Source organism: Saimiri boliviensis, chromosome 14, assembly GCF_048565385.1.
Source record: "Saimiri boliviensis isolate mSaiBol1 chromosome 14, mSaiBol1.pri, whole genome shotgun sequence".
Classification (NCBI taxonomy): Eukaryota; Metazoa; Chordata; class Mammalia; order Primates; family Cebidae; genus Saimiri; species Saimiri boliviensis.
In genome coordinates, this window is record NC_133462.1 from 16,797,256 (window position 1) to 16,811,449 (window position 14,194).

The 14,194-nt window shown below is 41.9% G+C and overlaps 1 pseudogene; it reads right to left on the minus strand.

Moving 5' to 3' along the window:
* Positions 1-11,538, minus strand: LOC141581147 (uncharacterized; annotated as a pseudogene).
* Positions 11,539-14,194: the final 2,656 nt, after the last annotated feature.

Below are 14,194 nucleotides of genomic sequence, written 5' to 3' on the forward strand. Positions count from 1 at the left end.
GTTTTTATTTCAATGGGGAAAAAGACAAAGTGGCACAAGGACACAAGAGACATATCTAGTGTCACAAGGCCACTGGAGTGTCTGAGATGACAAAATGAACATCTTCTACAACCCATAATTTATATCAGACACTATAAACCAAAATTCTTCCTTCATCTTAGATGACTTATTGCAGTGACGTGTTAGGTATCTGTTTACAACAACACAGGCATAATTGGTTTTGGGGAGAAACTTCACAATCTGAGAAACTTCAAGTGAAATATCTTAATTCTTCACTCATTCTAAGAATATTTCTTGTGTCTCAAAACTGCTTGAATTTGTGTGGGATGCACTGAAGGAATTAAAAGAAAAAGCTGAGAAAGTTTACATCAGAAGTTGGGTCCTTACCATAATCCCCATATAAAACTTAACTCAAAATATATCACACAATAAATGTAAGATCTATAACTTTAAAATTTTTAGAAAAACCACAGAAAAACCATAGAAGAATATTACATGACATGGGATCTTGAAATGATTTATTGAATATGACACCAAAAGCACAAGAAACTAAAGAACAGACAAAATGAATTTCATCAGAATTTAAATCTTTGGGTAGGCTTTGCAAGATGGCAGAATCAAGGGCTTTACCAATCTCATGTATCTATGCAGGAAAACACCTCCGTATGAATAAAAAACTAGCTGAGTCCTCAGAGATACCTGGTTTTAACTCTGTGTCACTGAAAGAGGCACCAAAGAGATAGGAAAAACAGTCTTGAATTGCCAATGCCAATGCCACTCCTTGATCCGGACAGCAGTGGTGTGGTGCAGAGTCTCTGGGTACTGGGGGAGGGAGTGCACAGCAATTGTGAGGCATTGGAGTCACTGCTGTCCTGCTAGAGAGGAAGAGAACATGAGATCAAGTGCAGCTGACACACACCAATGAAGGGAGCATTTAAGCCAGCCCTAGCCAGAGGAATATCCCTGATCTTAGCGATTGAAGGATGACTTCCTGCAAACGTTACCAGTAAGGGCTACAGTGCTGTGGGTTTCCAAGTAACCTTGAAAGGCAGTCGAGGCCATAAGGACAGAATTTCTGAGGTGAGTCTTGGGGATGAACTCAGGCCAGAGACAATGGACTGGGGTCTGGTGAGACAAGACGGGGTCTGGAGACCTGCTGAGATGGCAGCTTGGGTGACTAATGGAGTGCTGCTGGCAGTACCTCTCCCTTGACTCCAGGATGCACAGCCTGTGGCTCCAAAAGAGACCCCTTCCTTTCACTTGAGGAGCGGAGAGGAAGAGGAGAGAGAAGAGTAGGGAAGACTTTATTTCACATCTTGGATATCAGCTCAGCCACAACAGGATAGGCGTGCCAGTCAGAGTCATGAGGCCCCCATTCCATGCCCTAGCTCCCAGATGATCTTTCTAGACACATCCTGGACCAGAAGGGAACGTGCTGCTTTGAAGGGAAGGAGCCATTCCTGGAAGCATTTATCACCTGCTAATGAAGAGCCCTTTGGCTCTGAATAGCCACCAGCAATACCCAGGTACTATGCTGAGGGCCTTGGATGAGTCTCTGAGATCTGCTGGCTTCTGATGTGACTCAGCACATTATCAGCTGTGGTGGCTGTGGGGAAAACCTCTTCTCCTTGGTAAAAGTAGAGAAAAAGCTAAAAGGGACTTTGCCTTGCACCTTAGGTACCAGCACAGCCAGAAGGGAGTAGAGCACCAGGCAGGCTCTTGGGGTTCCTAATTCCAGGACTTGGTTCTTGAATGACATCTATTTACCTGCTCTGGGCCAGAGGGGAGTTCACTCCCCTGTGGGGTGAGTCCAAGGCCAGGCAGCATTCACTCTAAGTTGACTTAAGTGCCCTTGGGCCTTAAGGGAACATCTGTGGTAGTCTGGCAGTACTCTCTATGGTGGTGGTGGCCATGGGGTGACCACTGCCTTTGGAAATGAGAGGGGAGAGTAGAAAGGACTGAATCTTGGGGTTTGAGTGTACAATCAAACACCAAGAAGACCTCTAAGGTTTTTTACTTTAGTCCTTGACTTCCAGGTGGCACCTCTGGACCCACCCCAGGCCTGGGGAACTCACCACCCTGAAGGGAAGCACAAAGAAGTGGCTGCCTTTGCTGTATGCTGATTCTAGAGCCTTAGGGCTGTGTGTCTTGAGTGAACCAAGGCTGTAACCAGGTATTGGTTACAGCAGGCAGTGCTATGCTTGCTTTAGGTAAGATCCAGTCATGGTGGTGGTGGCCACAATGGTGCCTGTGTCACTCCATCCCCAGCTTTATGTGTCTCAGAAGACATACACACACGCTGTATGTTTGGGAGAAAGGCAAAAGAAAAAGAGGCTCTGCCTTGCAATCCAGAGAATTCTCCTGTCAGATCACAACACTTGAGTCCTTTTGAATATCTGAAAGTCTTCCCCAAAAAGATAGGCACAAACAAGCCCAGGCAGTGAAGATCACAATAAATAGCTACTTATTTAATTCTCAGACACTGAATGACACCTGCTAGTGTCAACAACATCCAGTAAAGCATATAAGCTAAATAAGCAGCAGGGAGAAACAGAGACAAGTGACCTTTAGGACCGAAAATTCAAATTAGTGATGTGAAGAAAACTCAAAGAAATTTAAGATAACGTAGGGAAGGAATTCAGAATTTTATTAGATAAGTTTAACAAAGAGGTTGAAATAATTAAAAGGAATCCAACAGAAATTCTGGAGCTGCAAAATGCGGCTATAAAAAGGAATGAGATCACGTCCTTTGCAGGGACATGGATGAAGCTGAAAGACATTATTCTCAGCAAACTAACACAGGAACAGAAAACCAAACAATGCATGTTCTCATTCATAAGCGGGAGCTGAACAGTGAGAACACATAGACACAGGGAGGGGAACATCACACACTGTGGCCTGTTAGAAGGGCAAAGGGAGGGGGAGCATCAGGACAAATAGCTAATGCATGTGGGGCTTAACATCTAGGTGACAGGTTGACAGGTGCAGCAAACCACCATGGCACACGTTTACCTATGTAACAAATGAGCACATTCTGCACATGTATCTCAGAACTTAAAGTAAAACAAAATAAAAAAAATGCAATTGGCATACTGAAGAATGCATCAGTCTTTAACAGCAGAACTGATCAAGAGCGAAACTCCGTCTCAAAAAAAAAAAAAAAAGAAAAAGAAAATACACAGCCAGACGAGACAAAAGAGGAAAGGATAAAAAAAACACAAAGCAATGAAACATGACTAAAGGATCTAGAAAACAGCTTCCAAAGCACAAACCTAAGAATTATTGTCCTTAAGGAAGAAGTAGAGAAAGAAATCGTGGTAGAAAGTTTATTCGAAGGGATAACAGAAAACTTCCCAAACTAAGAAAAGGAGATCAACATCCAAGTACAAGCAGGTTATAGATCACCAAGCTGACCGAAACCAAAGACTACCTCAAGCGATTTAGTAATCAAAATTTTAAAGGTCAAGGGCAAATAAATGATCCTAAAAGCCCAATATAAAAAAAAAATAGCACACAATGCAGCTGTAATACATCTGTCAGCAGACTTTTTAGGGGAAACACACAGAATATTTTAACACTGTAACTGTGGTGTGTGAACTACTCACATCCTAAACAGAAAGATGAAACAGTGAACCAATACAAATAATAACTACAACTTTTGAAGATATAGACAGCACAATAAGATATAAGTAGAAACAAAAAGTTAAACATCAGGGGAATGAAGTTAAGTTGTAGAGTTTTTATGAGTTTTCTTTTTGCTTGTTCGTTTATGTAAGCAGTGCCAAGTAGTTATCTGGTTAAAATAATGAGTTATAAGATAGTATTTGCAAGCCTTATGGTCACCTTGAACCAAGAAATATATAATGAATGCATAAAAATAAAAAAACAAGAAACTAAACTATATCACCAGATGAAATCATCTTTAGTAAGGGAAGATAGGAAGGAACAAAAGAAGAGAAGACCAAAATACGACCAGACATCAAATAACAAAATAGCAGGACTAAGTCTTTACTTACTTACTTATTAATGATAACATTAAAAGTAAATGAACTAGACTCTCCAATCAAAATACATAAGAGTGTCTGAATGGATGAAGAAACAAGAGCAATTGATCTGTTGCCTACAAGAAACACACTTCACCTATAAAAGCACACATAGACTGAAGAGAAAAGAATAGAAAAGGATATTGCATGCCACTGGAAATGAAACAAGAACAGGAGTAGCTGTACTTATATTGGACAAAAATAGATTCTGAGAGAAAAACTCTGAGACAATAAGGTTAATATATAATGATTAAGGCATCAATTCAGCAAGAGGATATAATAATGAATGTGCACCCAACACTGGAGCACCCAGGTATATAAAGTATTATTAGAGCTAAAGAGAGAAACAGGCCTCAATACAATAATAACCGGAGATTTCTACATTTCACTTTCAGCATTGGACAGATCCTCCAGACAGAACATAAACAAAGAAACTTAATCCATTTAAGAAAGGGCAATCACTGTGTGTTTGTCTAACAGGGCCAACACATGGGACTATGCAAATTATTCAAATGCAGTAGCCACTATATGGAAAAAGGGAAAAGTCTATATGAAATTAAAGTCATTTACTGCTCAGTAAGCCATGGGTCCCAGGATTCTTTTCATCCACTCAGAGCAAGAATTGCTTAATTCCACAAAAAATGAATTCCATACAGGTGATGAGGCCTGTGATCTATTATAAAAATAGAGAAGTGAACAACGCTGAGTCCAGAAAGGTGTAAGGAGGAGAGTGTATTTAAACCAAACCCAAGACTGTCCAGTGAGAGGAGGGAATTTTATTATATATGGGAATGAAACATGGAAGACAGGCATGAAGAGTAGAACTTACTGTGTGTTGGCACCTGAAGGTATCCAGATGTTAGGCTAAATGAGGGTAAGGAAAGGGGCATACCCGTGAGTAAGGCTGGGGGTGAACAAGCTGTGGCAATGAACATGTGGAAAGAAGATAAGGATAATCAAAATGAGGCCTGAGATGGGCCACGTGGAAAAAAGGGCTATTTGACAGGATCTTCTTCAAACATCCTTCATTAGTTTGTAGGTAACATGTTGTTTCTCCTAAGTGGTCCTCTAGATTTTCTATGAAGCAGATAATCACAGCTCTTGAGAAGTAAAAAGGACTGTCATTCTGCCACCTTGGTAGAAACTCCAAGAAGCTGAGAACAGAGGATGGAACCAATTGCTGCAGAGAAACATTCCCAGAGAAAATAATAAATAGGTGTCTGGCTGGTTTAAGCAATAATATGGCCCAGTGACTGCTGTCTATTTTATTTTGCCCCTCTTCAAATAATTTTATTTTCTTGTCCTTTTGATGTAAAATTCTTTTTCTTCTCTTTTTCAAATAATGCTTAAAACAGATGTGTGAATTGCATTCTTCTGATGTCCGTTTCAGTATTGCGTGTTTGATGTGTATAGCATCAATAATTTGACCCATTAGTGCATATGTTCAGAGAAAGTACACCTGGTAATTTGTAGTCACCTCATGGACACCAGGTCCTGATTAGATGATAAGACACTGGACTCCACTCTGAGCCTTTTCCTATAATGGTATTGCTTTCCATAGTTGTTTACAGGGTTACTGCTCTTGGTATGTGAACAGTACGTAATCCAGTAAAGATTGAGTGGAACTTCATTCCAAAAACAACCCCATTATGACAAATAATCAAAACAACCACAGCTTGTGGAGCCCCCGCCCCTCGATTTGAGCTGTCCGTGTGACTCATCTTGATCAATATAATGTCATAGAAGTGACACTGTCCAATTTTCAAAGCCAAGACCTATGATGCCTTGCACCTTCTTCTTGGGTTTTTTGAAAGACTTTCTTTGGTGGAAGACAGTCATCATTGATGAAGTCCAACAACTATAAGGTCTTCATGATTTCAGAAAATTCAAGGCACCAATGTGGAGGGGAGACAGGGAAGATGATGACCAGCCAGCCCCCACGTGTTCACCCACCCTCAGTGTCAAGTCAAACCTGAGTGAAGAATCCTCTAGGATCCCAGCCTGCAGATCCTTCAGAAAATGTGACTCTCACCGCATGACCTACCACCCACATGAGTCCAGTAAACATGCAAAGCTGGGAGAGATCAGAATAAATGATTGCTTTATGAAAATACATGTTGGGAAGGTTTCCTATGCTGTAGTGCCAACTGTAGCAGCAGCAAAGCAGGGTCAGCTCACTGTGTCCACGTGAATGAATTGTGCTCATTCCAGCAATAAACTATATATTTTCTGATCTACAACTGATAATTTATCTCTAAAAAGGAATACCTCCACAAAGGAGTATCTATAAAGGAGTTCCAGGATTTCACCCACATAGAATGGAAAAATCTGGCAGCTCTTTTTAAATATGACAAAAGGTGTTTCCTTTTTTTTTTTTTTTTTTTTTTTGAGACGGAGTTTCGCTCTTGTTACCCAGGCTGGAGTGCAATGGCGCAATCTCGGCTCACTGCAACCTCTGCCTCCTAGGTTCAGGCAATTCTCCTGCCTCGGCCTCCTGAGTAGCTGGGATTACAGGCACATGCCACCATGCCCAGCTAATTTTTTGTATTTTTAGTAGAGACGGGGTTTCACCATGTTGACCAGGATGGTCTCGATCTCTTGACCTCGTGATCCACCCGCCTCGGCCTCCCAAAGTGCTGGGATTACAGGCGTGAGCCACCACGCCCAGCCCAAAAGGTGTTTCTTTGAACTCCTGTGATTCTCTAGGTTTTGGATTGAAATTTTCAAGTACAGGCCAAGCACAGTGGCTCACATTTGTAATGCCAGTGACTTGGGAGGGTGACGTGAGTGGATTGCTCAACCTCAGGAGTTTGACACCAGCTTGGGCAACATGGCAAACCTCTATCCCTATAAAAAATGCAAAAATTAGCTGGGCCTGGTGGTGAACACCTGTAGTCTCAGCAATTTGGCAGAATGAGGCAGGATAATTTTTTGAGCTCAGGAGGTCGAGGCTGCAGTGAGCCTTAATGGCACCAGTGCACTCCAGCCTGAATGACAGAGTAAAACCTTATCTTGATAAACAACAATGACAAAATTTCAGGTGCAGATTTGGTGACTTTTTCCTGCAGTTTCTTCAGTATATCCTGCACAAAGTCAGGCACAGTATTCAGACACAATAAACATCCTTAGAATGAGTGAAAAATTAAGATATTTCAACTGACTTTCCTCAAACTGCAAAGTTTCTCCCCAAAGCCAATTATGCCTGTGTGGTTGTAAACAGCTACCTAACATTTCACTGCAGTGAGTCATCTAAAATGAAGAATAATTTTGGTTCAGCGTGTCTGACGTAAATTAGGGGCCACAGAGGATGTTGTCATTATGTCATCTCAGATATTCCAGTGGCCTTGTGACTCACTTATTGTGTCACTTGTGTCCTTGTTTCACTTTGACCTTTTCCCCATTAAAATAAAGCCAAATCTTTGGAAATTGGGTGGTTTTAGTGACCAAGTATAGAGGAAGGGGTGAGGAGTGATCATTCTATTACCAGGCTCTGAGAATGCCATGGTCACACAGGAATAGGGATTCCTCAACAATAGGGAGTGTGGTCATCTTCCTCCATCGAGACACACACTGAGGTCACAGAGACATCTCTACACATTAGCAGCATCCTCACACAACATAGTGGGAGTAGCTGGGCAAAGCTGTAACAGTATTTGCTATTTACCATTACCTGTAAGAAAAAAAATGCATCAGAAATACCGTATGCCACCAAACAAGCTTTAAGCATCATATCCATTCTGCCCTAGTTCTTACAGCACTCAACCAGAAAACTCCTAATTAGACATCAGAACCCAGCAGACACACTTCTATCTACAGACTACCTTTGTGCCTATTTCAGACAGTTGCTCATTTTATTTCCGATATTTTCTCTCATTTTTCCAGGGAGGTTTTGCTGCTCTGTGTATCACAGAACCTGTTTGCTCAGTATCTCCTATCACCTGAAATATTCCCATGGCCAGGGACTATCTCTCATGAACATCAATCCCTGCATCTTGCACAGGGCCTGCCATGCGGTTAGTGCTGGACTGTGTTCATTGAGTGCATGCATTTCAGTTCCACAAAATACAACTCCCATTCACTATGACTGCTGATGGCCCAGTTTGTCTTTGGAGTTGCTCAGAGCTGTAATGGTGGGGGCAAAGGAAATGCAAATATCTTCAGAGAGGAGGAACAAAACAGGTGTTGCCAAACATAGGATATTATTCTGAACAACTGATAGGTGTATGAAAAACATCTGTCATCTAAATATGAACAAAATGTTAATCTTTGGGTCTACCTAACGGAAAAGATTTGGAAGGCTGGAAATACTTATTTATTTATTACTAAAGCTTTAGAGACAGTCACCTTTTAGGTGTTAATTTATGAAATGTAAAATGTACACAATTTTGAACTAGTTATTTCATTTTTTCTACTTATCTTCCAATATAGAAACTGGGAGGTTGCTTATGACAAAGGGTAGATTGGAAAGCTTTATTTGTGAGAGCAAAATACTGGAAACAGCCTGATGCCCATCAAAAGCATCAAGTTCAGTAGTTCTGGGTAACTCTTCTACAGGAATACTGTACAATGTTGAAAAATTGAGGCAGCACCATGGATGGATGATTGCTCCAATATAGTGTTTAACATTAAATCCACCCCACTTCCTAAAGTGTAATGTGTAGAGAAACTTAAAACAGCATTGGTTTAAAAAGAAATGAAACCATAGATCTGTATGTGTCCATAAGCATATATTGTTTCTGGAATTTGAGTAGAAAACTAGTAATACTGTTGTTCTGGGGAACAGGATTGGGGTTCAAAACTGAGAGGAAGACTAAATTTTGGACTGATAAAGCAACTTTATTCATATGCATATTTTATCTATTTGTCTGAATGAAAATGTAAGTAACAGCATACATGGAAATAGGAACTATGGGTGAAGACAGAGGAGATTCTTCACCTTTGGGAAAATGGCAGGTGAGCCAACCTTGACCCTGGTCAGATTTGGAATAAGAGATGAGGGTGGCAGTGCAAGCAGAGGGTGCTCTGTAAGGAAAAGCCTGGGGCAGGAGCAGTAATGGGAGATGGGTCCTGAGGGACCAGTGGGGCCAGCTAAGGAAGAGCTGCCTGCTGCTCTGGGAGCCTACGGAGGCTGGGTGCTGGGAGCTCCTGGGTTGCTCACCTGGTACTCATTGTCCAGCACAGAGATGTGCAGGTCAAATGGTCTGCCATCCTCAAAGGGTATATTGTGGCATGTCACCTCTGACTACCAGACCCCACACACATCACTGTTCACAGCCACCCAACGACCAAAGTTCACTCGAAAATGGAAGGTAAAATCTGACCCCTCATTCGTCCCTGTGTGGAAATCTACTTGCAGCTGTGGGTCCTCACTGAGGGCAAAGCACAGAGTGTGTTGGGGAGGTGTCTCCCTTGTGGGACACACACTGGACACACAAAAATTTCTTCTCTGCTTTCCCTGGGGCAGACAGAAGCCTTCCTGGTGATACTGCAGACCTCATCCATGGGAGGCTCTTCAACTCCTCCTGCCCCTAAGAGCTCCCTCATCCCAAGGCACTGACCTGGGCTTATGAGTTGTTGATTTCATGAAAATTCAATGCTCCTTGATAAAGAGCCACAGTCCCAATGCCCTGAGTGTCCTCCCCTAGGCCCCATGACTGGCTCACAGTGCAGCCACTGCAGGTTTCATGCCAGGCGCTACAGGGTCTCCAGGACCTGCAACTACACAGTGCCTCCATCCTGCGAACTAGACATTTCCACATTACTCACACATGAGGTCAGTCCTTTAGCAAATAGTCTCCCTTCTCCTCCACCCTCCTGTCACGTACCGTGGACTACTCACACGAAAGAGAGTACTGGTGTCCCTCTGAATCTCACACAAGAGCCAATAGACAAGGACACAGGCCGTGCATACGGCACCAGCCAGGGGTTTGAGAGTGGGTGAGAGGGGCTGGGCAAGGTGTGGCCTCCCCTCCTGTAACAGATTCCTATGGTGTAGCAGCTTAGAGGTCAATGGACAGACTTTGAGGCTTCCCCTTCCCACTCTAGCACAGTCAGGACCCTGATTACCTGAAGAAAAGGGGGACCCATAGGTAAAAGCAAGCATTCAGGAGCCAGGCTGCCTGGATTCCAGTTCTGATTCTGCCTCTTACCAGCAGTGCCATGTTAGAACCATCACTGAAATCTCCACCTCACAGATTCAAGCGATTCTCCTGCCTCAGACTCTCAAGTAGTTAGGACTACAGGAATGTGCCACCATGCCCAGATAATTTTTTGTATTTTTAGTACAGATGGGGTTTCACTGTGTTAGCCAGGATGGTCTTGATCTCCTAACCTCGTGATCTGCCTGCCTCGGCCTCCCAGTGCTAGGATTACAGGCATGAGCCACTGTGCCCAGCCCCCTTACCCACTTTTTTATGGGGTTGTTCTTTACTGTAAAGTTATTAAAGTTTTTAATAGATGCTAGATATAAGACTTTTTTTCAGAAACATAATTTGTAAATATTTTCTCCCATTCTGTGGTTGTCTGTTGACTCTGTTGAGAATTTCCATTGCTGTGCAGAAGCTCTTTAGTTTAAATAGATCCATTGGTCAATTTTTGCTTTTCTTGTGATTGCTTTTGGTATCTTTGTCATAAAACTTTTGCCCATTTCTACATTCAGAATGGTATTGCCTAGGTAGTCTTCCAGGTTTTTTTTATAGTCTTGGGTTTTACATTTAAGTCTTTACCCATCTTTAGTTGATTTTTCTATGTAAAGCAAGGAAGGGGTTCAAGTTCAATCAATGCATATGGGTAGCCGGTTAACTCAGAACCATTTCTTGAATAGGAAGTCCTTTCTCCATTGCTTGTTTGGTCATCTTTGCCGAAGATCAGATGGTTGTAGGTGTGTGACCTTATTTCTGGGCTGTCTATTAAGTCCCACTGGTCTATATGTCTGTTTTTGTACCAGTACTATACTGTTTGGTTACTGTGGCCCTGTAGTACAGTTTGAAGTTGGATAATGTGATGTTTCCAGCTTTGTGGTTTTTGCTTAAAATTGTCATGGTTATTCAACTTAGTCTTGGTTCCATGTGCATTTGAAAATAGTTTTTTTCTAATTCTGTGAAGGATGTCATTGGTAAGTCAATAGGAATAGCATTGAATCTGTACATTTCTTTGGGCAGTATGACTGTTTTAGTAAGTCTTGCTATCCATGAGCATGGGCTGTTTTTCTGTCTGTTTGGGTCATCTCTGGTTTTTTAAGCAGTGTTTTGTAATTGTCATTGTAACAATCTTTCACCTCCTGGTTAGCTGTATTCTTAGGTATTTTATTCTTTTTTATGGCAATTGTGAATGGAATTGCATTCCTGATTATGCCCTATGCTTTACTGTTGTTGGCATATAGGAGTTCTAGTGATTTCTGCACATTGATTTTGCAATCTGCAACTTTGTTATAGTTGTTTACCAGCTTAAGGATCATTTGGGCAGAGACTATGAGGTTCTCTAGATATAGAATCATGTCTTCAAACAGGGATGGTTTGACCTCTCTTTCTATTTCAGTGCCCTTTCTTTCTCTCTCTTGCCTGACTGCTCTGGCCAAGACTTCCAATAATACTATGTTGCATATGAGAGGGTGTGAGAGAAGGCAGTGCAGAAAGTGTGGTTTGAAAATTCAAATTCAATTCATGCTCCATTCATCATAGTTTAAGCTGTGATTTATCAAATACAAAACAAAACAAAACAAAACATTTCTCTCTTAATTCTGTCTTATTGGCCCCTCACTTGCAAATACAGGCCAAGACGCACCAAGGCTCAGCACCACGGACAGCAACACAGAACACACACACACACACACACACACACACACACACACACACACACGGAACTTAGGCATCAAGGACAACATTACAAAACAGTAGATTTATTCTCTGGGGGTTTTCAACAAAAACTGAAAAGCCCTAAAGACCTTTCAGGAGGCAAGGCTTTAGAATCCAGAAATAACCTACTGTGTTTTGAGCAATGCTGTATTTGCTGGGAGAAGACCATAAACTTGGGTTGAGGAGCATGAAAAAGATGTTGAGTAGGACCCCAGAGGCAAATCAGAAGTCATTTGTTGAACATTGGCTCCTGGACTCTATGTCTTCTCTTTTTATCTGAGACATCACTCCTGGCCACAATGAGCATAGGGTAGTAGCTGGTATAAAGATGAATGTAACCAATGCCCAGTGTGAAATAAACGGAGCTGATGAATGTCAATAAAGAAAATGCAGTCACTCTGTGTTTGTCTAGCAGGCACAGCATGTAGGACCCTGTAGGTTATTCAAATACAATGGGCATCATCTAGGGACATGTAGATGTGAAATCAAACTCAAGTTCTGCTCCGAAAGTCATGGGTTCCAAGATAGTCTTTATCCACTCAGAGTCTCAGATCAGTCTTATTCATTTAGAGCAAGAATTGCCTAATTCCCCAAGAAATTATTTCCATGCTGATGATGGGGCCTATAATCTATCATCAAAATCGAGAAGTGACCAAAACTGTGAGAGGGATGATATAAGGAGGAGAGTGTACCTAACAAGAACCTGAGACTTTCCAGTGAGAGAGGAGGGCATTTCAGTTCATAAAGGAAAGCAACAAGAAAGAGAGGCATGAAGGTGTTATTTACTGTGCATTGACACCTCAAAGTATCTGATGTTAGATTAAAGGATGGCAAGAAGAAAGGCATACCCATGAATAAGGCTGGAGTATGCTGTGACAGTGAACACGGGAAGAGAGGATGAGTGATCAAAATGACACCTGAGATGGGCCCTGTAGATAAAGACTACTATTTGATGAGACCCTCTTAATCTGCATTGTTTGGCTTTTAGGTAATATGTTGTTTATCTTCAACTAAATGGTTCTCTATTTGTGCTATGAACCAGATGACAACAGTCCTCATAGAGGGAAAAGGGCTGTCATTGTGCCATCTTTGTGGGAGTTCCAAGAAGCTGACAGTAGGAGGTGGAGCCAACTGTTGCAGAGAAACATTTTCAGAGAAGATGAAAATAGGGGTCTTGTTGGTTTAAGCAATGATATACACCAGTGACGGCTGCTCATTTTTTTGTTGTTCTTGCTTGTTTGTATTGGTTTGTTTTAATTTTTATTCATATACAAAGAGCAAGCATGGTTTCTTTCACTGGGTGCATGTCTTACTTATCAATTCATTCATTAGGTCTAAGAACCAACCATGAGACTCATGATTTGAGGGTATTCAAGGCATGAATGGGGAGGTGAGGTAGCAAAGGAGATAACCCGCCAGCCCCCAGGTGTTCACCCAGTCCTTGTGTTGAGTCAGACATGAGTGAAGCGTCCTTTGGAATCCAGCCTAAAAGACCTTCAGAAAACATGACTCTCACCAGCTGATCTACTACTCACACCAGTCCAGTTAACTGAGAAAGATCAGAATAAATGATTGCTCTAAGCCAACACATGTTGGGAGGTTTGCTGGGCTGCAATGCCTAGTGAAACAGCAGCAAAGCAGGGTCCATGTGTATGAATTGTGTCCATCCCAACAATAACCCCCATATTTTCTGATGTAAAACTATGACCATTTGTTTCCAAAGAGAAATACCAGGATTCTGCCATATACATCGGATAAACCTCACAATTATTTTTAAACATCAACTATTGGGGTTCTTTAAGAGAAATCTTTGAACTCCTGTGATTCTCTAACTATTGCTTTAATTGAAATTTTCATGTGGGAAATGTGTCTTTTTCCAAAGTTCCTGCATGGCAGCCTGTACAGAGCCTGGCATCATCCTTACACACAATAAATATCCTGAGAACAATGGAAAGAATAAGGAAATTCTACCAGATTGTCCTCAAGTTACAAAATTTCTCCCCAAAGCCACGAGGTATACCTGTGTGGCTGTAAACAGCTATCTAAGATTTCAGTGCAGTGAGTCATCTGAGATTGGGTAAGGATTTTGTCTCTGACGTCAACAACATGCTACAGAAGGACGCTGTACCTAAAGTCTTCTCAAACATTCCAGGGACGTTATAACCCACTCCTGGAGTCCCAAGAAGATTTATTCTCCTTGATTTCTGGATGCCTCCCATCAAGTTCCTTGGGCCTTCATGGGGATGACCACTTCCTCTTTCCCTCTTAAAGGAAGAGTCAAATCCTGGGAAGTTGGTG